Source organism: Tursiops truncatus, chromosome 8 (genome assembly GCF_011762595.2).
Source record: "Tursiops truncatus isolate mTurTru1 chromosome 8, mTurTru1.mat.Y, whole genome shotgun sequence".
NCBI classification, from domain to species: Eukaryota; Metazoa; Chordata; class Mammalia; order Artiodactyla; family Delphinidae; genus Tursiops; species Tursiops truncatus.
The window spans coordinates 105,447,785-105,471,214 of NC_047041.1; the positions used below are offsets into that span (position 1 = coordinate 105,447,785).

General features: G+C 56.0%; 1 long non-coding RNA gene across 1 annotated transcript in view; it reads right to left on the reverse strand.

The window, feature by feature from the left end:
• LOC141279425 (uncharacterized) overlaps positions 1-22,907 on the reverse strand; it is a 79,089-nt gene extending 56,182 nt beyond the window's left edge. Inside the window, exons 1-2 of the long non-coding RNA XR_012333651.1 lie at positions 22,740-22,907; positions 17,822-17,935 (exon numbers count right to left, since the gene is read on the reverse strand). This is a non-coding gene — a long non-coding RNA (uncharacterized lncRNA). The remainder of the gene's footprint in view (positions 1-17,821; positions 17,936-22,739) is intronic.
• Between the last annotated feature and the right edge of the window lie 523 nt (positions 22,908-23,430).

Below are 23,430 nucleotides of genomic sequence, written 5' to 3' on the forward strand. Positions count from 1 at the left end.
TTCCTCCTTCTGGGGAAACACACTTAGCCCCAGTTTAGTGGATGTGCTGTGCCCAGTCCCCTCCAGGGATGGGCATGGGATCCTGGTCTGGCCAATGGGTCCAGCCTATCCCCTTGGTCACATGACTTAAATCAGTTCATCGAGACCCAATCCTGAAACTTCTCTCATGATGATTGGGAAAGAGGCACTCTCCTCTTTCTACGGGTGCTAAAATAGTTGAACCGTAACCTGGTGCTGTTGGTGGCCACCTCCACATGGTACGGGGAGACCCTGCCAAAGAACAGAATTCATACAGAGGACGCCAGAGAAAGGGGATGGAAAGAGAGCTTCCTGATGCTCTCTAAACACCTGGATCCAGCCACGCCTGAAGCTCTTATTCTTGACCTTTAAAGCTATTATGTTTCCTTTTTGGCTCCAGCCAGGTTGAACTTGATTTTTACCATTTGTAACCAAGAGGCCTGACGGATACGAGAGGTAATATTCCATGCTTCAGGACACAGGTTCTGACCTGTTAAGAGGTCCAGGATCTCAGAAGATGGTGAGAAATCTGATGGAACTTTGGAACCCCCAGCTTCCCAGGGGCTTCCTTGAGGTGAGCGTGTGCAGAAGGGCTGCCCTCCGTCTCTGCAGGCACCGACTCACCTTGGGCAAGTCCCTTCCACTCTACAAGCCTCAATTTCTCCGTGTGTGAATAAAATTTTTTCTTACTTAAAGCATCCCCCCCACCCCCACCGCCAGCTGTGCTCAAATGACATCTCACGTCTTGCATCCTGAGCTGCTCTGGGTGAGGTGGGGGTGGCAGTGGTGGAGGGGAGGTTGTCCAGATGCGGTGCACACTATGAGAACAGGAAGAAGGCTGTTGCTTAGGACGTACTATGGCAAAGTGGCCAGCTGTCTACCCGAACGTCAGTTCTCCACTTTTTCCACAGGTTGTCTGGAATAAAGGCTATAACACTCAGCCTTCCTTAAGATTAGATTGTGGTCAGTAGTTGGAAGAATAGTGGACACTTTGCATGTCCTTAAAAAGAGGGAGTGTGGTTTTGTGTCTTCTCCTTTCCTCTGCTGGAATGTGGATGCAATGGGTGGAATCTAAGCAGCTGCCTTGAACCATGAGGCAGCCTGTTAAGGATGATGGAGCAGCAAGACGGGAAAAGCTTAGATCCTCAAGCGCCCAGAGCCCCCACCCCAGCGTCAGACCATCTTCCTCTGTCTCCTCTAACATGACAGAGGAACAAACCTCTGCCTCATTTAAGCCGTGGTTCTCGTACGTTTTCCTGTCATGTCGAGATGCTCCAGCTGAGGCGGAGGGAGATGGTAAAGGGGAGGAGGGTCTCTTCTTTCAAGATACACGTGTCTGGATTTTGACACTAATTGGAAAGCATCCTATCTATTAGAGTTCTCCAGCCACGCCTCACTTGTATATCTCCAGGCCCAGACCTAAATCACTAAAATACTTTCTACTCCTAAGCAAACACTCTTTCTCAGATGGGTTCTCGTCATGGGTTAATCAAACCACAGAACCCGCATGTGGAAGTAAAGGCCCCTGGGAGCATATGGGGCAGCTGTGCCCGTGGCTGCTCCCACAGGTAGGGGGGGTGTTCCTCACTTGTTAAAATGTACCTGTCGATTTCCTTTTTGTTTCATAACAACTCCATTTTGTCACTCTAATTTTAGTGGCAATGTTTTTGTTCCAATCAGCGATCATTTTGGAAAAGTAGGCTGCTGGAAGAGTTCTTGGCATACAAAATGACAAGCAATTTTTAAACGGCATAAGACTGATGATTTTTAACCACACTGAATTCTAAATCTGTTTCGGGCTGGTTAACTCTCGTTACAAAATAACGAGCTCTTTCAGATTGCTGTCCGTTCTGCTATCTCCAACGTGGCAGGCCTGTGTGGTGGGCCTCCTGGGCGCTGGCCTGGATCACTAAGGGGGCAGCAGGCAGGGTCCCTGTCCTGGGGAGCCGTGCACAGTCAGGGGGCGGGGACACACATGTGGGGAAGTGTCACAGCAGATGCCCACCTGAGGGCTGGGCTTCGTGCACCACACGCTGGCTGCAGATAAGATGCCAGGCCAGAGGGGGCGAGGGTATCACTGCAGCCTTCCAGCCCACACTCCTGCCCCAGCTCCGGGAGGCACCAGCCACACTGACCTCACTCTTCAGAGTCAAAATTCCAGGGTGTGGCGAAGCCTGGCAGGTCTTCAAAAAGTGAAACATAGAATTACCATATGTCCCAGCAATTCCTCTCCTAGGTGTGTCCCCCAAAGAACTGAAAACAGGGACCCAACCCAACACTTAAACATGTTCATGACCGCCGAAAGGGTGGAAACAACCCAAACGTCCATCAATGGATGAATGGATAAATAAAATGTGGCGTATCCGTGCAATGGGATCTTCTTCAGCGCTAAAAAGGAAAGAGGCACTGAGTTATGCTACAACATGGGTGGACTTACAGAACATTACACAAGGTGAAGGAAGCAAGACACAAAGGGCCGCATGTTACGTGGTCCCTTTCACATGAAGTGTATAGAAAAGGGAAATCTATAGAGACAGAAAGCAGATTAGGGGGACGATGAAAATGTTCTAAAATTAGACGGTAGGTGGGTATTCTAAACACCACAGAATTGTCCAATTTAAAATGGTTCATTCTGGGGACTTCCCTGGCGGCCCGGTCCAGTGGTTAAGACTTCACCTTCCAATGCAGGGGGTGTGGGTTCAATCCCTGGTCGGGGAGCTGGGATCCCACATGCCTCGGGGCCAAAAAACCAAAACATACAACAGAAGCAGTACTGTAACCAATTCAACAAAGACTTTAAAAATGTTGCATATCAAAAAAAGTCTTAAAAAAAAAGTGTTAAAAAAATAAAATGGTTCATTTTACGTTATGTGAATTTCACTTCAATTTAAACACATCTGAAAAAAAGATTCCAGAACATTCTGCCCGGGGCTCTGCTTGGCCACCACTGCCTTCCCTCCGAGCCCACACTCCTCGGGTCACCACCTTGGATGCTCTGGGTCTCTCCTGCCCGACCCTGCAGGGCCCTGGGCCAAGAAGCAGCGGCGGGTGGGGTGATGGAGACAAAATACACGGGCCTGGTTCAGCGCCGGGGTGGCCACTTGCCAGCTGGGAGACCCGAGAAAGCTGCAGAGCTTCTTGGAGACTTGGTTTCCTTCCCTGTAAACTGGAGAGAGTCGCACGTCCCGGGCCCCATTGTGTAACCAGCCCCCTGTCTGTAAGCGCGGGGGCCACGTCTGGTGGTGGATTTATTCAGGGAGTTGGTCCTGACCCGGCGAGGGATCTACACCAGACCCGGAATTGCTGACAAAATGGCAAGCGAGGCAGACAAGGTCCCTGCTGTCACTCAGGGGACAGAGGAGGGACAGATAGACCCCACCCAGCCAAGGAGTTTCATGCTACCAAAAGGAGGGCAGGTGGGCCCTCGACGGGATGCCTGAGCTGAAATCAGAGGCCGGGAAGGAGTGAGCTGGTGGCAAGGGCACTGGAGCTGGGAACAGCGCGGGAACAGAATGTGCGGGCCAAGCTCCCGAGAAGGGGTGCGGGCACATGGGCGACGGGCCTCAGAGCAGGCGCTGTCCTAGCGGAGGGGCTGGTCTCTGCGGGAGAGAGCCCGGCCCCCTACTCCCCCCCCATCTCCCGAGTAGGCGGGCACCACACTGCGCTCCTGATTGGCTCAACAAGCAAAGGGAGGGAGCGGCCATGGGTCGGGGGTTTCCTGGGCGGGAGAGCAGGGCTGCAGAAGCCTCAGGCCTTGGGGAGCTCCGAGAGGGAGGAGCGAGAGGGCGCCTTCCCTCTGCCCCCGGGCCTCTGTGACCCACCATCCCGGATTCACGGAGCCTGTGCAGGAACCCGCACACACAGCTCGCAGGCTCTGCAAACAGCAGACAGCCGAACGCACCACGCTTGTTGCTAGGACGGGAAGAGGCAGGGAGAGCTTCCGGGGGGAGGCGGCCCTTGGATCAGGCTTGGTGGAGAAGCAGGGCTTTTGCCAAGAGGAAGAGAGCTCACGCTCAGGAGCAGAGCCCGGGGCCCCACGCTGGCTGCGTGGGCCTTGGGGAGGAAGCTTCACCCTCCCCACCGCCTGTGCCGCAAACCCGGCGGCAGGGCCGCTGCTGGTGCCCGGCTGGCCTGCCCTGGTGTGCACAGTGCGAGTCCCGGACACACTGGGGGACACAGCGGGTCACCCTGGGCCCAGGAGGCCACTCTGCGGCTGGACCCTGACTGCCGTGCAGCAATGGACCGGGGCCCCTGCGCCACGCGGAGACGCCAGGTGCCTCTACGGGGGTCACGTGAGTTCTCGCCAGGCCCAGCAGGACCGTCTGCGGGCGAAGGGACCGAGCACAGAGAGGGCAGGTGACGTCCCCAGGTCACTGGGCCAAGCCGGGGTCCCCACCAGTGCAGGCACGGACATCCCAGCAGCTCTGCCCCCGCGGGGAGCCCCTCCAGGCAGACCCTGAGGGTGGAGGCATGACCCTCAGACACGAAGGGTCACTGGACACGAGTCCAAAGGTGACAGACCTGGCCCCGTTCAGCCAAGCAATGCCCCAGGACCTGGACTTGCCTGTCGGTGCCAAGTCCCTGCCAATGTCCGGGAGGCAGGTCTCCAGTGTGGCAGCAGAGGGCGCCGTGCTGAGCACCCGGTGTGCTGGGCGCCACCACCCTGAGCCTCTGGGGCTCCCTGCGGGGTTTGTCCACCCTGGTTAAAAGTCCCTCTCTCCCCTCCTGTAACTCAGGGGTGGGCTCTCCTCCGTGGAATCCAGGCCCCCCACCCCAGGTGTCGGCCAGTGCCAGGGGGTTGGGGTGAATGAATGAATGAGTGGGTGAATGACCGGCCCCGGGGCTCCGGTCTCCCGTACCGGGGGAGCATGTCCTAACACCCGGACCCGCCAGGCCTCTGTTCTCGGCAGTAAGTAGGGCAGCCCCGTGCACCTGGCAGCCGGCAGGTGATGCCAGCTGCCCTTCTTTGCTCTCACAAGTGTCCCCGTTTGGATGGTAAATGACGCGGTCTCCCTGGCAGTGAGACTCCTTCTAGGAGCGTTTGCGAGAAAAGCCGGGAGCTTCAGGAATAAGAAGTGGGTCAGATCACCACTGGGCTTCTGCCTCTGTGTCAGGCCTCAAGGACAGCTCGGCCCCGAAGCCAAGCGGGAGCGGCACGTTTACCCGAGTGGGTGTTCAAGGGACACACCGCGCAGCCGGGGCCTCTGGAAGAGTCCACGGCACTGTGTGTATGCACACACATGTGAGCACGTGTGCACACGCACGGTGCACCATGCAGGCGCGCGTGTGTACGTGTGTGTGTGCAGCTGTCATCGACCCTCACTGAGGTCTGTGACCCCTGCCCCCAATGCTCTGATCTGTGCCAGTGGGAGAGGCTCCAACACGCATGGCATCCTGCAGACCCGGGAGGCTGCCCACACGAGGCTGCCCCCATTTCCCACCCCGACGCGGGTCACGGAGGGGACCACTGTGAGGGTGTGACCTCTGGGTGGCATGTCACAGAAGGTGTGTGGCACGACCTGGGCCCCCATCTCTGATGGGCAGCGTGCAGTGGGGGATCAGGTCAGATGAAGCTCTGGTCTAGGGGAGAGAGAAAGTTCTAGTTTCCACTCCAGTATCCCACATGTGGGATCAGAGCTTGGCCTTCTCTCCTGTTCTTTCCTCGGGTGTCCTTCCGGGAAACAGAGCCACCAGCCCAGCCCCTGCCCCAATAATAAAATCTAGGAACACGATGCAGGCTTGGGGAGGCCCTCGGGGAGACTGCTAACATCGCTACCGATCTGCTTGGGTGGGAACTTCCGGAGCCCATCAAGGTCATGGTCAGGCACTGTCCTGATTAGCTGTCCGGCTAAATTATTTGACAACCCCTCCCCCTCCCCCACTGCTGGCCCTAAAAGACCCATTTGGATGGACGTCATCGTGCTGAGAAGGCCAGTGAGCCCGGGTCCCAGCGTGACTGCCAGGAAGTTACTTAACCTGTAGTGTCCTTCTCTGTAAAATGGGCCCTTTGTGTCCCGCAGAAGACACTTGGGAAAAAGAACCGGCACTTTGAGAAGTTGTAACCATTTGCAAACCAGAAGCACTGCGGTGACAAGGAGAGTGACTTTGGTGTCAGTTTTCTTAGCACTAATCAGAAGGTGGGGCTTCCCTCTCCTTAGAAAAGGCTCCCAGAGTCCTCCCTGCTCCGAGTTCAGTCCCTCCTCCCCACACAGCACCCCAGGGGTTAACAGGCTCGGGGGACCCTCCCCTGGTCCTGAAAGGAGGGGAGGGAGGGATGCGGGCAGCCCCACGGGCAGAGGGTACTGTTCAGAGACACGGAGGCTGGGGCGCGCTCTGGGGCCACCCTCCCCACTGGCTAATGCCAAAAATGCAAGGGCAGCTGGCTCCCTGGGCACCTGACAAAGGAAGGTGCTCAGCCCGGGGTGGGGGGGCTCCACGGAGAAGCCCAGGGGCGGCTCCTCTGCACACATGGAGGGCACACTGAGAACCTTCTGGATCCGGGTGAAGGGCCTATTTGTGTCATAAGCAGGGGCCGCTGGGGCACACTCGCCACAGTCCACAGCTGTGCCGAGTTGGACCCCGTTCCTGGGGCACCTGGCTGCATTCGGCCATGATTTCTCAACACAAGTCTCTAACGGAGGCAACCTGGAGCCGGGGCTCCCGCTGCAGGGGGGCCCCGGAGCCTGTGTCTAGTCGCAACAGGCTTCCGCAGCCTGGCTACCGCTCCGCGCCCATCCTAGCAGGTGGTCCATGGTGCAGGTCGGCCTGGCCCACGGTGGTCAGCACGGCCACTGCTGAGCCGAGTTTAGAGCCCTGTCCTTGGGTGGGGGGAGGCTGGAGGACGCATCAATAATACATACTCCCTGTGGCCAAATCCCAACCTCAGCTGAGCTGCAGGAGAAGCTCCCAACGCGCCGCAGCCCGTGCCATCAGGAACCCTGGGTGTTTTCAGAAGAAGGCGCCTTTGTTTAAAGATGGCAGCCCTCTAGAGGGTGACGATCTCTGAGTATAAGCACTAAACGCATGCCCTCGGGGACCAGGTGGAGGCAGGTGGTAGCGTATCCAAGTCAGCAGAGCCTCTAGGAAAGTTTAGGGACCCAATGCAAAATGAAAATGGGGGTGGGGTGGGGAGGGGAGGGTGTGCAAAAACGATGAAGAATTCCAGGATGGCGACTTGGGAGCGTTAAAGAGGTGAGGGCCTGTGCAGCGGCGGGTCTCGCCTGCCCCTGAAACCAGTCCCTGCTGATTTGAGGAAAGGTGTATTCTATGTCCCCAAGTCCCCTGCCCCGAGGGCTGTAGGCAGGTCCTATCTTTAGGGAGCTGCAGAGAGCTGCACCCCGAGAGGACCCTTGGGGACTCCCTGAAGGAGAGAGACGGGATACAGTCAGATGTCTGTCCCGGACATCAGTGCAGTTCTAGGGCTGAAGACAGAGAAGAGGTGGCTTCACGCTGGGCAAGGTACCAGGGCAAGCTGATTCAAGGCGACGCATCCTGAGGACATGGACACAGAGCTTGTACATTGTGGGACTTCCCTGGAGGCACAGTGGTTAAGAATCCACCTGCCAATGCAGGGGACACAGGTTCGAGCCCTGGTCCGAGAAGATCCCACGTGCTGCGGAGCAACTAAGCCCATGCGCCACAACTACTGAGCCTGCGCTCTAGAGCCCGCGAGCCACAACTACTGAGCCCACGTGCTGCAACTACTGAAGCCCGTGCGCCTAGAGCCCGTGCTCCACAACAAGAGAAGCCACCGCAACGAGAAGCCCGCATACCGCAACGAAGAGAAGCCCCTGCTCAGCGCAACTAGAGAAAGCCCGCGTGCAGCAACGAAGACCCAATGAAACAAAACAAACAAACAAAAAAACTGTGAGGCTGCTCGCTGAAGAGCTACTTGCAATAGCAAAGTGGATAGCTGGATAGCCAGTGTCATGTCAATGTCACATCAGTGACATCAGTGATGGACATTGTCCATCAATGGCTCGACCACGACGGCTTCCAGAAATGGTGTTTCGGAAGACTGTTTTCAATCCATGACACCAAGTCCTTTGTCACTTGGGAAAGAGAAAAAGTAGGATCCATAATTTAAAAGGATGCATTCGACTTTGTTTAATATGTATTTTTACTCAAAGAAGGACCAAAATTTAGGGTGGGGATTATCAATGTGGGGTAGGATTACGAGTGATTTTTGTTTTCTTTGTACCTTTCTATGTTTTCCAAATTCACTGCAGGACCAGACACGACGAGTATGATAACATGTTAATTTAAAAAGCGAATTCCTCTCCAAAGATTATACACAAACGGCCAATAAGCACATAAACAGATGCTTAGCGGGCTTCCCTGGTGGCGCAGTGGTTGAGAGTCCGCCTGCCGATGCAGGGGACACGGGTTCATGCCCTGGTCCGGGAAGATCCCACATGCCGCGGAGCGGCTGAGCCCGTGAGCCATGGCCGCTGAGCCTGCGCGTCCGGAGCCTGTGCTCCGCAACGGGAGAGGCCACAACAGTGAGAGGCCCGCGTACCGCAAAAAAAAAAAAAAAAAAAAAGAAAGGTGAAACAGAGTTACCATGTGACCCAGCAATTCCACTCCTAGGTGTGCCCGAAAAGAACTGAAAACAAGTGTTCAAACCGAAACTTTTACACGAATATTCACAGCAGTACTAATTCAAAAGCCAAAAAGCAGAAACCCAAATGTCCATCAGCTGATGAATGGATCAACAAACCGTGGTCTACATTTACAAGGAAATATTATCCAGCCTGAAAAAGAAATGAAATTCTGACACCTGCTGCAATACGGATGAACCTTGAAAACATTACGCTAAAGCAAGTCAGTCACCAAAGACTGCATATAGCAGCCTTCCATTTATAGGAAACGTCCAGGATGGGGAAATCCGTGGAGACAGGAAGTAATGAGTGACTGCTAGGGGCTGGGGGAAGTGGGGGATGGGGAGTGATTGCTAATGGGACAGGTTTCTTTCTGGGGTGATGAAAATGTTCTGGAATTAGATAGTGGTGATGTTTGCACAACCTTGAGACTAGACTAAAAGCCACTGAAGTCTACACTTTAAAAGGGTAAGTCTTATGGTTTGAGAAGTTCATCTCAGTTTAAGGAGACAGAAAGGTGGGTGCCACGTCTGAAGTCCTTCAGATCGTAGAGGGAAGTAAAATGAGGCAGAAAAGGTTTGAACGTCCAGCACTGATCTTACACCTGATTTGACTAAACACTTTTTTTTTTGCTGCGCCGCATGGCATATGGGATCCTCGTTCCCCGACGAGGGATCGAACCCATGCCCCCTGCCGTGGAAGTGTGGAGTCCTAACCACTAGACCACCAGAGAAGACCCTTGTTTAACCACTTGGAAGCTTCTGGAAGCTACATTTGCTGAACACGAGTGCTAACTCTCGATTTACGTCTGTGGGTGGTGCCCAGGCTGCCACTTCCTGCCCTGTCTCCCGGGCTCCCTGGTGCCAGGTCCTCTAGGAACCCGGGCTCCTCCCTCTCCTGGCGGCCCCAAGCCCACAGACCCTGCCCGGCTGGGGACAGGGGATATTCAGAGCGTCCTCCCAGATGCTCTCCTTGGCTGTATGATTTGCTGAAGCAGGAGGCTGGCCCTTACACATCTCCTTTACATATGCATGTCTTACATTTAATCTGCCAACGTGAGAGTTCATCTTTCCCAGCATGCAGCCCCCATAAGCCAATGTTTATTCATTATCCCCGGATCTGTTTCCTATCGTCTATTTCAGAGGAGTCAGAAACAACATCTTAACTCAATAACAGAGCACCATATGATGCTTCCGTTCTCCAAAATGAGCCACGGCTCACTCTGGGGGGGTAGCCCTTGGGTCCTGTCTGTGTCCCAGCTGGAGGGGGGCTCCTGGCCTGGCTAACCATCCCTAAACCGGGTGCCCAGGGAGAGGCCACGGGTCTGTCCTCACTAGAATGACAGATGGCAGGTCAGTGGTCACCTGCACATACTGGGAGCAGCTCATTCATCCCACCTCTTGCAGGGCACGACAACACCCGTCTTCTGGGGCCCCCAAGAGGCCAAGTCACTCATGACACGGCCCAGGGGGATGGGGCAGTCGACTGCTCCAGCAGGATGCCCTAACCCCAGCGCCACTCCACCAGCTCTGCCGGGTGGGCTGGAGGTCCAGTTCCCTGTATTTGCAGGCGGGAGGACAGGCAGAGACGGAGGCCACTGTGCCTCTGGGTCAGTTGAAGGGACTGCTCCCTGAACACTCTCCAGCAGCCGGACCTGAAGACACCCTGGCCTGGGATGTCAACGATGCTGGTCTTTTCTTAGGTATCATAGTAGCCCATTGCCTTCCCTGCTGTCCGCAAACTCCATGGTTTTAAAGAGATCTCATCCAGTAGAGCTGGGGAGGTTTAAAGTGGGAGAGGCTCCACGACTGGAATTGGGGTGAGCTGTGTGTGAGAGGGAGAATGGGTATTGACCCCACCCTCATGCAAGGTCCACCCATCTACCTGTCCGTCCGTCCATGTGTCCATCCACCCATCCCTCCATCTCTCCATCAATCCATCCATCCGTCCACCTGTCCATCCATCCATCCACCCAAACCTTCACCCATCTGTCCATTCACCCATCCACTCCCCCATCCACTCATCCTTCCCAGAAGTACTTTCTCAGCACCTGCTCCATTTCAGGCCCCACGTCCAGTATGGGGAACACCAATGTGAACCCGCTGTATCCTCCTGGTTCTTTGCCCTCACAGAGGACAATACACCTTGGTCAACTGACCTTACAAACCGTATTTACAAACTAGCTTACGGCCCCTCTCCTTCCATCCCCTTGGCTCGCACCAAGTGTACTGAAGAAATCTGCCCCAGAGCAGAGGACAGCCCTGGGGCTGACCCTGAGAGGCTTCCAGATGCTGGTGGGTCAGCGTGCAGCCTGGGCAGGGAACAGTCTCGGGACAGAGAACACAGTCACTGCCCTCGACTCAGACAGAACGGCCCCACTGGGGATGGGACTGTGTGACAGGAGGGCGGGGAGTGGCGGGGGGAGGCATCTGCAAAGTCCCCCGTGGAGCAGAGCACGGCACGTGGCTACCACTCTTCACCACCATCACAGACCGAACTGTATCCCCAGGTTCGTGTGTTGATGCCCTAACCCCCACTATGACTGTATTTGGAAATATGGTTTTTAGGGAGCTGATTAGAGTTAAATGAGGTCATAAGTGTGGACCCTCATCCAACAGAACTGGTGTCCTTACAAGAAGAGGGAGAGACACCAGGAATGTGCGAGCACAGATAAAGGCCACATTAGGACACGGGGAGAAGACAGCCGTCTACACGCCGAGGAGAGAGGCCCCGGGAGCCCTGCCCACACCTGGATCTCAGATTCCAGCCTCCAGAACTCTGGGAGACAAATATCTGTTGTTTAAGCCCCCGGTCTGTGGTATTTTGTCATGGCAGCCCTTTCCTGCCCACTGCCATCCACACAGGTGACCCAGGGTGGGAGTTAAGAGTGTCCCCCACCCCCCTGAGAATCTCGGTGACACCCGCCCCCCCTCCCCCCAGAACCCTGGCCCGTAGTGACCACCACTGTGCAAGGTGACTGGGGACAGAGCTGCAGACACCACATCCTGTAGCATCAGGAGGGGCCGTGGGGAAGCAGGGCAGGGCTGGTACCAGCATCAGCAGGTTGCCATGGTAACCAGGGGCAGGCCATCGCTGCTGCGGGGAGGGGAGAGGGCCTGGGTCCCAGAGTGACGTCAAGGACTGAATCCTCTCGACGGAAGCAGACAGACCTGGCAGATATCTATTTTGGGGGCGAGCCCGAGCGTGGAAACCGGTATTTAAAACACAGAGCAGCTGCTTGGAGACAACAGCACACACACCAAGGCGGCGAGGCTCCAAGTGTATTTTAATAAAATGGCGTAAAAGAAAGAAGGGGGGAGGCTGTGTGCTTCTGCCACGGTTGTTTAACAAAAACACAGTCATTAGCAGCCAGGACGATGAATTCCCATATTGATTTTTGTTCCGCTAGGGAGCAGTGAACTCCTTCAGAAGCCGGTTCTTGTCTCTTATTAATATTTTAAATTACAGTTGTGCTAACAGAGGCGTTCACCTGTATTTTTAAAAGTTCTAAAGATAACAAAAACATTCCATTTTGGAACCGCCCGTGCCCACTATGATATGTCGCAGACGGTTCACACGCACCGTGACTAACGGGACGCCTGTTTCATAGCGGCGACCGCCCTGGCTGCTGCCCTGTGGCTCCAACCAGAGCTGCCCGGAGGTGCGGTGACACCTCCCAGCCCTACCTTGTCTCCCAGGGTGAAGGCGGGTCACAGCAGTGGCCTCCGCCCCTGGTCAAAGAGCCCAGACTCTCTGGCCTCCCAGCTGAAGGGGAGGCTGCAGTCGTGGCCCGCAGAAGCCCAGCCCCCCCCCCCCCCCCTTGCTGACACCAGACTGGCCTTGGCATTGCCGTCCTCCCGCAGCCCTGCCCAGGCCCGGCAAGTCACGCGAGCACACCCATCCCCCAGCGGCAGAGAATGGTTCTACACGTGACCCAAGTCAACCTAATCAGGGCCAGTCCTGGGACATCTGCAGAGGAGGCAGGGGAGACCCGATTTCCCTCTCTCCCAGCCCCTCTCTGTCTCTGCTGGACCTGGATCTAGCCCAGGTTTCCCAGGGGCCAGCCTGAGAGGTGAGCCGGCCAGAGAATAAAGCCTGCAGGCGTGCAGGATGCCTCTGCCCAGCGCAGCCCAGCCCCCGGCGTAGCCCTTGAGCCCGCGGGCTGGACCCAGGCTGCGGGCCTGATGGGCTGGAAGGGAGGACCTGGGCCGGGGCTGCTGGGCCCCATGTCCACTCACCATCCCGTCCCCAAACTCGAGGCGGCCTGAAGATGGCAACTGAGAGTTTTGGGGTGAACCCTGCGGTGGGGTAAAGGGAGGTCTCTGGTGGGCCTTGGGGTGTCCAGCGGGGGAGGCTCCAGAAGGCGGCCCAGAGCAGCCCCCCTGGCTTAGGGGTTGCGGGAGACCCTGGGCTTCACTCAACACCTTCCGGGGGTGGGTCACGGGGGCACTCTGTGCTGAAGGTGAAGGCCCGCCGTGGCCTTGGGCATCGCTCCCACCAGGTCACGGCACCTGAAACCAAAGATGAGCCGGATTCCCGTCCACTGGGTGCGAGGAAACATACGCTCAAACAGCCGTCTGAGCTTCAGGGACCGTTTGGATTCCGGGTGGGGCTCAAAGAGCAGGGATCTCGCCATCAGCAGAGGGGCCCCCGATGGGCTGGGCATCCCACCGTGCTGTGGAGAAGGACCTGAACCATGGCCCCAGCTTCCTCCTAAGGGTGAGCGAGACTGTGCAGGTGTTTGCAGTAGTGGGGCAGGGGGGTGGGCCAGGACAACTTTCACGTAGACACAGAACTGGTATGAAGACCTGAGCACCTCACCAACGCCAAGGGCGACTAGATGGAATTGCTATTTCCTATCAGCTTTTCGCTCCTCCCGCAGCTCTGGTGGAGGAGGGTGGCCTCATGGATCTCAAGAGCTGGTCAGTCCTCTCTGTGGGCACCTTGGTGGTGGTCATCTATGGAACGCAGGGGGGAGGGGCTGTTAGACCAGGACCCACTGGGTTGGGTGGAGGTGGGACAAGTAAGCATGATGAGGACCCCCTCCTGCTGTCCAGGGTACCACATGCCCTCAGAGAGCATCGAGGCGGCTGGTACCGCACCACTGTTATTGGGGCACCAACTCTGTAGATACCCATGATAAACATGCGATGGGCGTGCGGGGAGGGGCGTGTACGTAATTAACTGTCCATTTCCTCCAAACTTCCACCCTCCGCGCACACACAGTGACATCGTCGCCCGTGGCACCTTGCTGTCAGTTCTCTGGGCTGATGCACGCAAAGAGGTGAGTTTTTATAAATCGGGACTCACCTCCGTCTCTCCTGCACAGAAACAAAAAATCCTACAACTACGCTCCTTCCCCCTGACCCTGTGCACACATCACCTTCACGTCCTTCCCAGGTGAAGAAACCTATGCAGAGCCGCTGAGTCACCCGTGCCAGCCGGGAGGCAGCGGAACTGGGAAGGAGCCTGGGCCGGCCCTGAGTCCCCATCACTCCGGGAGGATGCGCGCCAGGAGTAATCAGTGGTGGTGGGACTCCAGGAACCCACGCCGGGCACTCCGTAGGGAGGCTGCCCGGATGTGGGGCCAGGACAGAGCACAGAGCGTTAGAAGTTCTCAGCACCCGGCCTGGTGCTGAGATGTGGGTGCTTGTGTGTACCTCACGGGCTTACTTCCTGCCCTGCTTATTCCACGGGCCGGATGAGGCTTTCCACGGAGGAATGCCTGTTGGAAACACACGTGGTCCTGAGAAATCAGAACCAAGGTTAAATGAGCAAGTGCATCACTTGCTAAATAGATAACCACCACGCTCTTCACGGAACCGAGTGGAGCTCATTATCAACGCGTCAGCCAACGATCAGGTGTCGCCGTTTCAGTCTGCTCTTGGCGACCCTTGACCTCTGACCTGGTCAGCAGGCGGCGAGAGATCAGGTGGTCCCACTCACAGGCGTAAAGTGCCCCGAGCAGGTTCCTCCATCCTGCTGGTCCTTCCGGGAATCATTCACCTGTCATGCAGTGCACGTGAGTGACATCTGTCAGCTCAATGTTCACTTTACAGTCTGTCAAAGTGGTCCTCCGCGAAAGACAAAGCGTCTCAGGGCTCAAGCCAGCCAACTCTGTACGGAAAGAGCTTGCCGCGTGGAAACACTTAAAAAATATTTTCTGCCATCTTCTGGATTCTATGTATATTCAACACAGTTTGCAACATTAAAAAAACAGGCGCTATAAAAAGTGCTAATTGTGAAAGCAAAGAATGGAGAAATTGGACTTCATTTAAAAAATTTAAAAACCTTGTTAAAAGACACAGCAATGAAAAGGCTAAGTCACAGGCTGGGAGAAGTATGTGTAACATATATCTAACCAAGCCCTGATAAGCAGACTCTGTAAAGGACTCCTACGAGACAGCCCAGCTAAAAATGGACAGAAGACCGGAACCAATACTTCTCAAGACGAGCTACACGTGAGGTAAGAAAGCACACGGAAAGGTGTTTAATAACAGCAGTCATCAGAAAAGTGCACATTATACCCGCAGTAAGAGACTCGCCACCCCCTTTAAGAACGGCTGAAATGAAACAGACTGGCGTTACCAAATGTCACTGAGAAGTGGAGCCACCGGAGTGCGCACACGCTGGGGGTGGGAGTACAAGAAGGCACAGCGGTTTGGACAACTGTTTGGTAGTTCCTTCTAAAATTAAACACACTCCTACCTTGTGACCCGGTGGTTCCGCACCTCGGTGTTTCTCCAAGAGAAAGGAAAACACGTCTGGAGAAAGACTCGCACAAACATGTTCATAGCAGCTTAAGTGACGAGCCCAGACTGAGAAGCAATGGAAACACCCATCCCCAGGAGCATGAATAAACACACTGGGGTATAAACACACAGCCGAACACTCTCCCTCGACAGCAAAAGTGTACAGCCCGGCAGTAGCATTCAGCTGCGTGGAAGACACCGGGCTCAGGAGCACGTGCTGTAGGTTCCAGCTCTTGAAATTCAACAGCACAGGCTACACTGATCTCTGCTGACAAACTGAAACCGAGCAGGACCCTGTGGGGACTCCCTGGAGACAGAACCCCCCACCCCCACCCCTCGTGTAGCTTTGCCTCTTGTTCGTAGAAAAGCTTCAGCTTCCCAGGCCCTCCCCGAGTTCCAAAGAGCAAATGCAATCAGAGACATGCAACACCAGAGGGAAACAGTCGAGCGAGACAAAATAATAATAGTTTAGCCGTAAAACAAAGTCAAAGACCTTTCGTTCCTCCTCAGGGGCTACAGATGATATCCTGAGTCATGTCCCTGAGTTGTTGTGCAGATACTAAAATGCCCACCAGGTGGAGGAAGTTAATTGCAAGCTGACCGCCAGCACGTAGACCCCAGACTGAAGGGAACCAGAAGGTTGACGATTGAGATTCCTGAACCATCACCCTGTTACCTCACCACCAATCGATCGGCGAACCGTGCACGAGCCGATCACGTACCCCATGACTCTCTCGCTCAGACTCTCTTTCAAAACCCTTCCCTGAGAGCCTTCGGGGCGTTCAGGGCTTTTGCACATGAGCTGCCCATTCTCCCTGCCGGCCTCACATCGGCCACGTGCAGTGAACACTGGCCTCTTCCTTCACCACAACCTGGTATTAGTAGATTGGCTGCACGGCGGGTGAATGAACCCAACTTCGGTTCGGTAACAAAATCAGAACTGTGGTTGCCTCCTGTTGGGAGGTGGGTGACTGCAAAGTGGCCTGAGAGACCTTTCTGGGGTGATGGACAGGTTTCACCTCTTAACTGCAGTTGGAGACACAGGAGGAGACGTTTGTCAAAATGCACTGAACGCTTCTATAACCTGTGCGTTTCTTACCGCACGTAAACCATCCCTTTACAACAGACGATGGTGAGTCATGATCTCAGAAAGCCCAAGGCAAACAGAACCCAATAGGAACCACCTGGACTCTCCCCCACCCTAAAATCCAGCTCGAATCCCATCTCCTTTGCACTGTTCTCTCCCTCCACCTTCACTCCACCCCGGGTCGCAGCGGTGCCTCCCTCCTCTGGCCAGTAATCCACACCATAAGCAGGGTTACCGTGTTCTTATTCACCACCCTTAGTAGACAGAGGATGGTGCCCCCACAAAAGATGCCCATGTTCGAATCCCCCGTGCCTGTGAGTACATGACCTTACAAGGCAAGAGGGAATTAAGCTTTCTAATTAGTTTAGCCTGACCTGGGTCCTCCAGGTGGGGCCAATCTGACCACATGAGACCTAAAAACTGGAGGGAGAGGAGGCAAAAGGGAGAGTCAGAGAGACGCGGCCTAAGACCCGGCCCACGACTGCAGGCTTTGAGGACAGAGGAGGGGCCCCCAGCCGAGGGATGCTGTGACCTCCAGAACCTGGAAAAGGCACAGGAATGAACTGTTCCCCAGAGGTTCCGGAAAGGAACACAGCCCAACTGGCACCATGATGAGACTGCCCAAGGGCGCAGCAAAGCCATCGGCCACAAAGCGAACGTGGCCACTTCTGACACATGCACCATGGGTCTGGGATTCTACCAGAAGCCAGCCGGGCACGCGTAGACCAGGCTCTTAGAAGAACCTAGTGCCCTGTGTGTCTCCACCTCTCCTATTTGTTTCTCATACCGTTTTATATAAGTGGTTTCCTCCTACCATTTCAATCAATCCAATCTTTTGGCAATCGCTTTCAGGACAAGCGCCAGCAGGGGCTGTGTCTGGGAGTTCTGCGAGGGGCTGCAGTGATGTGCCTCAGACCTGCTTCGAGCACAGGCCTGTTTCGAGCAGTTTTCACTGAGACAGAGAACCTCGAGTCCTCGGGGAGGGCCCGGCAGGGGCCGGCGGGGAAACGCCAAGCTGCCTGTTTATGATGTCGGCGTGAGAGATCGATAAAGCAGTTTCAAGCATTTACTCTCCCCGCAAAGCCCTTTTCCGACGGCTAGAACGCACGCTCCGTTTCCTGGCACACGCACAGACCAGCGTTTTAACGCAAAGCTTCCAGGACGCCCTGCAACCGATTTCTGGTTTGGACAAAGCCCAGTGGGATGGCGTCCACCGCTCGGAGGATCAGAGAAGCCCTCGGTCCGAAACTCAGCCTTTCTCGGGAACCGCACACCTGCCCGTACCTACCGCGCGCTCTATGTCAGCAACGACGCCGACCCCAGGCCGGACAGAGGTGGACGGACGAGGGTGGGGTCTGCCTTACCTGCCTGGCTCTCCTTGGGCTTGCACTGGACCTCCTCCACACACTCGGCTGGGAACCATCCGATGTGGCCGCGGGCGCTGCCTTCCCAGAAGCCCCCTTCGCCGATGCTCAGAACTAGAGACAGATGGGGAAAGGGGGAGGGGTTAGTGGGCGGGGCTTGGAGGGCGTGGGGTGTGGATGCAGGGAGGAGGGGCCGGCAGCTCTGGTCTATTTGCTGGCTGACCGTGCCTCCCTTCAGCCGTAGACCAGGGGCCTGGCAAAGTGTCCCTCGGAGGGGGCACTGCAGAGCCTCTGAGCCCCCAGGTCCCCTCTGCCCGTTAGGCCTGGGGGAGAGGATGTAAGCGCCGGGCATCCTGGTGTCCTCGTATCTCACAGCACTCGGCGTGTGGCCACTGTGTCCCGTCTCTCAGGTCCCAGCTGAGACGGGAGAGTGGGACCTCCGAGACCCCACCATCAGTTATTTCAGGTGTCAAAGTCGGGGGACAGGCCACCCTGATGAAGAGACGCAACCATGAGGTCGTGTCGGCCCCTCTGGAGCTGGGGGGAGGAGAGGCCAAGAGTCCAGGCCCACAGGACCTTTGAAATTCGTTTGAGAACAGAGAATTCACAGCAGGAGACAGGGAAGCAGCCTGCTTGGCAGCTACAAGATACTACCTGGGCTTGAAGTGCAAGGGCAGCCTGGTCGACGCCCCACGGGCAGTCCCGGGCTTCTGGCTGGCTTATCAATGAAGAACCTGAGGGTTATGTTGGTGCCGCAAGCAGCAGGGGGCCGCTGCACAGTGAAAATGCAAAGTCAAGGGTCACGGGACAGACACAGCTGCCCCGCCTGCAGGGCTGAGGGCGCTGGGTCTCCCCCTTCCTTGGCTCAGTGCTGGGCGCACAGAGGGCCTCACAGACGCCCACTGGGGGGACGAAGCGTATTCCTTTTTAAACTGGACCGATGCTGAGCGTGGGTGAGCAACGCAAACCCACAGACACGAGGTCCCACGTGCTGCCCAGGCACTGCTTGGACAAGTATTTTGGTCGTAAGGGTCAGGCTGGCAGGCGTGAGGCAGGGGAGGGTCTCTGTCTCTTAGGCCTGTGATGCTGGGCTGGGGGCACACCTCCACCCCAAAGCCCTGGCTCCCTCAGAGTGTATCTGTGCAGTGGGAGGTTAGTATAATCTCTGCACGTCTTAACGTTCTGTAAATTACTCAGGACCCCCAGGCACCAGAACTGCGGAGAAGAGATCATGGCCACAGAAATGTCTCCTTCCATCCCTCCTCTTAATCTCAAAGGCCAGGTAAGGACACCCGGACCCGTGAGTTTTGAAGGTGAACAGCACAGAGTACCTCAGCTTTAGACGTCTTTGCCTAATAATTTGAAGAAACGGCCTAAAGGGAACAGACAGGCAACCTCCCCGAGGACCATTAAGATCATAATCGCGTGAACCATTTTCTACAAAAATCAGCGCTGGCCCCTTACGCTCAGCGCAGCCCAGCTGACGGGGATGTACACCACGGCAGCCCAACGGAACCCAGATGTGACAGGGTCGTCTCGGAGCGCTGCCCTGGATGGCGAGCGGAGGACAGGGACCTGCCCGGGCGCTGTCCAGCTACTGCAGCGGCCTGGCTGACCGCCACGGGTCCACGTAGAAACTCGTGGTGGGGACCGTGCATCTGCCTCTCGTCTCTCCAGGCAACGTCAAGGCCACACCCTTGGGCACAGCCAGGTGACGCCGGCACCAAGCCGACTGCAGGCGTGAGCGACTCAGAGAGACAAAGGGGGCTGGGCTTGCAGTCCAGACAAACTAGACCGGAATCCCCGTCCCCAGGTAGGCAGCTGTGGGAGCCTTGCCCCAAGTTACCATGTAACTTAGACAAGAGTCTTTTACGGGCTGGATCCTGTCCCTAACATTCCTCTGTTGGAGTCCTGACTCCCAGCAGCTGAGACTGTGACTGTGCTTGGAGATGGGGTCCTTAAAAGTTACAGTGGAGTCCAAATTCCATCCGGGCGGCGCCCAGTCCTTCAGCAGCCCAGAGACCATGTAAGGACAGGCTGCCCAGTCTCACAGCACAGTCAGGGCACCGAGGCAGCCACGGAGCTCCTCCTCGCCACGACCTGAACTGAGCCCCTGTGTGGGCTGCCTGGTGTCCTCTCCAAACCCCTATGTGGCAGTCCTAACTCCCAGAACCTCAGAATGTGGCTGTGTTTGAAGATAGGGATCTTTAAAGAGGTGATTAAGGTAAAATGAGGTCACTAGGGTGGGCCCTAATCCCACAGGACTGGGGTCCTTATAAGAAGAGGAGGTCAGGACACAGACACACACAGAGGGGCGACCCCGTGAGGACACAGGGAGGAGACGGCCGTCTACAGGCCGAGGAGAGAGGCCTCAGGAGGACCAGCCCTGCCCACACCTACATCTCGGATTCCAGCCTCCAGGACTGGAGACAGTAAATCCTGAGGTTTATACTGCCCAGTCTGGGGAGCCTTGCTACAGCAGCCCGTGCTGACACACACAATGGGATCTGACACCTTCGGCCCACAGTTGCTATGAGGTTTACAAGGAAAAACGTGTGACGTCCCCAAGCAGGGTGCCTGGTAAACAGCAGGTGCTAACAGTCTCCACCTGTATCTCCTCTGTTATCATCTCTGATGTGTGGACGAGGACACGCGGCCCCCAGATGTGAAGTGACCGGTAACTGAAGTGACCGGGAAGGCTCCCCAGGCCCTTCCCAGCCCAGCCCGAAGCCTGCCACGGGCCTGGGGGTGACAGCAAGGTGGACGGATGGACACATGGGGGACGAAAGCCCAGGGGTGCGGGCTCAGCAGATTTCAGAGCTGGGCTGGGCAGCGAGACCCGGTGCTCTTTGGTGTTTGGTATTAAAATTCCAAACTGCAGGTCATGTGAGTGCTTGTATTTATAATTTGAATGTTTATAATTTAAAAGTTAACAAAAATACTGTGTTAAACTACATAGGGACAATCAGGGACTTATGGGTATGATGCTCGAAGACCCCACTGGACCCCACCCCAGGAGGCAGCTATAAACCCTGAATATGATGCAAAATGGTACAGGACGCGGACAGTAGACGGGCCTGGTGGGATGCATGCTTGCCCGGGGGGAGAGGGGAGCAGAGCTGGATAGCGAAGCCCCTTCTCCACGGCTTGTAGCCTGGACTAAGTATGGTCCCCACGGCAGGGCTGGCAGAGGAGGGGCACATGAGGAAAAAGCTGCGTTCTGAGCGGCCTAAAGAACCAGAAGGATGGAGCCAGGAAACCAGGCACCCTGAAGAGAGTCGGGGTGTCCTCACAAGGGAAACAGCCAGGGAGGGGTGGCCAACTCAGGGCACCCACCTCTCTGAAAAGATGCAGAGCAGCTCCGCTCAAGTCGGGGCCTGAGCTGTCACCCAGGCAACCCTCCCAAAAGAAAGGAAGAATGAACTGAAGCCATAGTCTCCACAACTTAACACCCTGATGTCCAAAACGCAACAGAAGATGACCGGACACGCAAAGACCCAACAGGATGGGGCCCGTCCTCCAGAGCAGAGAAAACCACGTGAGCCTGACCCCAAAATGACCCTCATGGTGGGACGACAGACGGGGATTTTGGAGGGACGATGACACCCGTCTACGCTGTTGTAAAACAGCAATGCACATCCAAAGAGTGAAAATGTCAACAGAGCAATAGGAAGTCTTGGCAAATAGAGCGAAACTATAAGAAAATACACGTGGAAACCCTGGAATTTAAACGTGTCATTTCTGAAATGAAAAAATTCACAAGACGGACTTAGCAGTGAAGGGGGCATTTCAAAGGAAAGAGCGAGTGAACCTGAAAATAGACCAACAGAAACGACCTATGGTTAAAAAAAAAATGATGGGAATAAAATAAACAGAGCCCCTGGGACCTGCTGTTGCCACCAGATGGTCGAGTTTCCGTGCAGCTGGACTACCAAGAAGGAGTTGCAAGAGAGAGAACGGGTCTCCAGCTGTCCTCGGAAACTTGTAAAACCCAGGGGGTGTCGGCTAGATTACTGCGCGGTACGGAGGAAGGAGCAGGGCATCACCAGCTCAGGGCCAGATGGATTTGAACCTGACTGGCTGACCCCTAAGGGGCACACTTTCTTGCCCCTGCCATGCATCTTCCGAAAGCTGCCCTGCAGCGACAGGGCCAGGCATGGTGTGCCCTTTCCTGCTCCGCCTGGTGAGCTCAGCGGCCCCCATGGGGCCTGCAGCCCACACCTGTCACTTCTCCACCCGCCTCGTGTGGCCTCCAGCGCCACAGCGGTCCTCTACAGCCGCTGCCAACCTCCTGCACATGCCTGCACTAAACCCGTCTTCCCTAAGGGCCGCATATACCTCATCTTCCTGCTCAGAAACCGTCGCTGGCTCCCATCGCTGGTACTGCCCCTGGTCTAACTCCTGGCATGCACGGCGGCCCTCAAGGCTTTTCACCCACATTTCCCAGGATTCTGCTTTGGGCATCCTTCCCTATAACCCGGCGGATCTCCTTCCTTGCAATGTCACAGGCCCCCAGGCTGAACCATCCACCTGGATGCCCCTCCCTGAGCCCCGAGACGCGTCTGAGTCCGACCCGTGCTTGGCCGCATCCCAGCACCACCTCCCACCTCCTCCTGAGGCCCTGGGAGGTTTTCCAGACGCAGAAGAGCTGCCCGTCGCCGCCCTCGCCTGCCCCTCCCCTGCTTTTCTCTGCAGTGGACTCCCGTCCCAGATAGTCACGTGCTAACCTTCCCAATGGACATTAGAGTCACCGCGGCCATAAGCATCACTGTACTCCCCGTTCTGCCCTCCCAGGGCTCCGTATTTTCCACGGGGGCCCCGCAGAAGCAATGCCCTGGACACCGACACCCCAACGGGGATAAACTGAGGCTGAGGGGCCCCAGCCTGACCCTGCCCTGGAAGCAGAATGGACACTGACCTTTGACCCTGTCGCCACGGTGAAGGGGGATCTCGCCATCGACCTGGGGCTGGTATGGCTTGACGACAACGAAGAGCCTGCCGGGGACCGCGCTGTACAGCTTCCGCTTGGGCCCCGGGTACTCGAAGGCCGAGAGCGCATCCTTGTTGGCGCCTGGCAGGAAAGCCGGACTGCAGGTGAGAGGGGGGCAGAGACAGAGAGGGAGGGTCACGGCCTGAGACAGAGCAGGGTACACTTCAGACCCTTGGCCCATCTGTTTATAACAAACGCTGAGCCTCGGGCAGTCACATTGGAGCTCCTGATTCTAGACGTGCCTGGAGATGTGAAAAGGCCCCGGGGGGCAGCATCAGTGCTTAAAAGACTCAGGTAATTCTGGCAGTTCTACTTCTGGGCAGGTACCCCAAAGAAGTGAAAGCATGGCCTCAAACAGGTATTTGCACACCCACGTGCACAGCAGCATTATTCTCAAGAGATGGAAACGACCCAAGTCTCCACTGCTGGATGAACGGATACCCCAAATGTGGTCCATCCACACAATGGAATATTATTCAGCCTTAAAGAGGGAGGTGACAACATGAATGAAATTTGAGGACGTTACGCTAAATAAAGGAAGATGGTCACAGAAGGACAGATGATGAGTGATTCCACTCAGGGCAGGTGCCTGGTGTACTGAAACTCATACGCAGGATGG